This window comes from Lithobates pipiens, unplaced genomic scaffold (assembly GCF_037356315.1).
Source record: "Lithobates pipiens isolate NorthernLeopardFrog02 unplaced genomic scaffold, aLitPip1_a1.2 Scaffold_13, whole genome shotgun sequence".
NCBI lineage: Eukaryota > Metazoa > Chordata > Amphibia > Anura > Ranidae > Lithobates > Lithobates pipiens.
The window spans coordinates 533,778,189-533,781,693 of NW_027507718.1; positions in this window are offsets into that span (position 1 = coordinate 533,778,189).

Consider the following 3,505-nt stretch of genomic DNA (forward strand, 5'->3'; position numbering starts at 1 on the left):
CCACATGCCCTCAACATGGAAGGGTACCAACTCCTTCATTAAAGTCTTGCAATGTACAATCATGAAACCCTAACCCTACAACGTCATTGGCAATACAAGAGAAGGGGCGGAGATAGTGGTGACGTCATTTATGACCATGTGGCTATATTTAGGCGATGGTGTAACCACTTCAATACTTGTCCATTTGCTTATGTGGCTGGGCATTCCCCCTCCATGTAAATGAATGGGTCAGGTGATGCCAATGGTTGGTAGGGATGGGGTGGGTACAAGCACCCACTTCTTCCTTAGCAACCATTGACAACTAAAAGCTGTCACGTTAGTCCATGATGAACACCAAAAGCATTTGGCATTTGAATGAACGTCCGAACACTGAGCTCATCCCTCGTCCCATTGTGGTAAGCTCTATGGTCATTAAGGACTATGGTGAGTCCACAAGGTAAACTGACCACCCCACAGGTATGTTCTCCATTTTGTGTTGCTCAATCACACTCTAGAACTTATTTCCCTGCCCTGAAATACTATTATTCTGCTTCTGAAGGAGAATGCAGCCGTTTTCTTCACCTGATCTGCAGGGCACGGTGTAAGGACGGCACTATGGCCAGAATGTGAAGCCTCCATATTAACAATGGAGGGTAGAGAAGAATCAGACTGTCCACCAATATCTGTTTATCCATCATCCTCATAGAGTTCTCACTGTACCATAGACCAGGAACTTCCCTCCACAGAACCCAGATCCCTGGAGACCAACCTGCCTCCAAGGGGCCACATTCTGCCATGTGGCCCTCAGGACCCTAGAACACAGTGGTCTATGTATTTCTTACCCAGGTGCTTCCTAAGGCCAGTGAATTGCAGGATTTTTCTTTCCAAATCACGTTTATTGCGTAAATACCAGAAAATGATAATGAATAAACAAAAGATTACAATTTACAGATATGATGAAAATCGATACAATCAATATCTCATTGCCCATACAGAAGGTAAAAAGGACCCAGAGGGTCTTATCGTATTAAACATTCAAATTCTATGAACAGCTATATGTTAAGCGGGGGTTGTAAAGGAGAAGGGGGCAAAAAGAGGTAACCAACAGGTGCTGTGCATACATCATAATGAGCAAACCGATCTACAACCGTTATGTAGGAGCAGGTGAGTCTGTTAGAAAAAAGAACACGCCAGAATTAAAATAACTTGGACCTTTGTTAATTAGAGAATGGGACTTGTTTTCTGGAAGGGAAAGGAAGAGGATCATATCGGGCGTAATCGCTAAATGTGTTTGTGCTAATGATCCAGATAGAAAGCGCCACCTGACCACTGGCCAATGTGGCCAAGGGGATGGGAGGTTTGGGGCTATATGTTTATAATGTGGCTTGTTTTGATGGACCGGGGAGGTGAGCCTAATGGTCTCTTGGTGAAAGATAGTGCGTGAGTCTTCGGGGTAGGCATTTTTATGTGTCTATGTCCTTCGGGATGTGAAAGGGTCAGAAAAAGACTGTAAGATGGGGGAGAAGGGTCAGAAGAAGCTGTGTGGGAATACAAACTGGCGAGAGTGTCTTCTGCTTATGGCAGGAAGGACTTACATTCTTCAGAGGATCTGAAGTGATGCCAGCATGCCCATATCTTCCAGTAGTTAGAAGGGGTATCTTTTGCCTGGTGAATCAGGTCCTCCATCTCTGCTATTCTGTTTACACGTTTGATCCAGTCGGCTATTGTGGGGGGATACGTTGGAATTCCAGAGTGTTGGAATGCACAATTTTGCCGCGTTAAGTTGATGTAAGGCTAGGGAGCGGTGGTATGATCTCATCGGGATGGAGGAGTAGTGTAAAGCCTTGTACACACGGTCGGAGAATCCGTCGGAATGCGACTTATCAGACCGTGTCATTGGATAATCCGACTGTGTGTGGTCTGCATCGGACTGATTCCGTCCGAATCTCCGTCGGACCCAATTTTCCAACATGTTGGAAATATTTTCCGACCAACTGGTTTGATCGGTCATACTCCGATCACGTGTAGAGAATTTTGATCGGACCAAGTGCCACGCATGCTCAGATCAAATTCCTACATCAAAGCTATTGGCTACTAGTCCCATCGTAACGAAATTACGTCATCACGTTCTCAATGATCGGATTTTTCGACAACTTAGTCCGACCGTGTGTATGCAACAGTTTCCGACAAGATCCGACTGGCAAAATCCAACGGATTTGGTTGGCAGAATGTCCGACCGTGTGTACAAGGGCTTGGAGCATTTGTGCTGGGGAGAAGTCTCTTTGAGTGGTGGAAATTTTTACAATTAGGCGGTGGATTTCTTTCCAGAAAGGTTGGATGAGGGGGCAGGACCACCATATATGTAACATGGTGCCTTCCTCCTCTAAACCTCTCCAGCATGTGGAAGGTATAGTCGAGGAAATTCTGTGTAGTTTCGATGGTGTTTTATACCATTTGGAGAATATTTTGAACCCGTTTTCTTGAGCCGACACATTGATCGATCCCTTGTGAATGCATGTATATATGTTTTCCCATTCTTTCTCTGATAGATTCAGTGCTATTTCTCTTTCCCAACTACGAGAAGCTATATTAGATTTAGGGTTATGGTCCTGAAAGAGGAGGGAATATATGTTTGAGATCGTGTGTCTTTGGGGTTCTGTTTTGGCACAAATGGTTTCAAAAGGCGTGAGTTGTCTGGAGTAGTCTGGGCAATTTCTGGGGGTGGTCAGAAAGTGTCGGATCTGGAAGTACGCCCATCTAGGTAAAGGTCGATCCGAGTCTCGCGTGGGTAGGTTAATTAGGGGCGTAAGTGTCCCGTTCAAAAAAAAGTGTTGAGCTTGGATCTCCATATGTGGCCATTGATCTGTGAGAAACCTCTCCGTTAGACCAGGTGGGAAGTCAGTATTGTGTCGAAGCGAGGTCAGCGGGCTGTGTAGAGAGATGTGGTGTGAGATGCATGTCTTCCGGAAGGACTTTAGCGTGCAGTTGATTAGTGGGTGTTGTTTGCACATCCTTGGGGTGTGTTTAGGGTCAGTCCATGGTAGGTAACGCACTGGTATTGGGGAAAGCTCGTTTTCAAGACGTGTCCAGGCCTTGGTGTGTGTGTGTGTGTGTGTGTGTGTGTGCACATTCCAGTCCACTATTCTGGCCATTTGACATGCCAGATGATATTTGTAAATGTCTGGGAGTCCAATACCTCCTCTAAGCTTGGGTAGGGTCAACCTATCAAAGCTGAGCCTGGGGCGGTTGGAGCCCCAGAGAAAGTGATTACATAAGCTACGGTAGGATCTGAAGCAGGCATTGGGTATTTGGATTGGGACCATTTGTAGTGCATATAATATTCTCGTAAAGGATGTTCATTTTAATTATTGATGCCCTTCCGAACCAGGAGAACATTCCGGATGACCATGTTTTAAGATCTTTTTGGATATTGGTTAGGAGGGGGAGATATTTTTGGGTGTATAGATCTATGAGGTTGGAGGTGAGTTTGATTCCTAAAACGTAATTGTGTGTCAATTCCAACGGA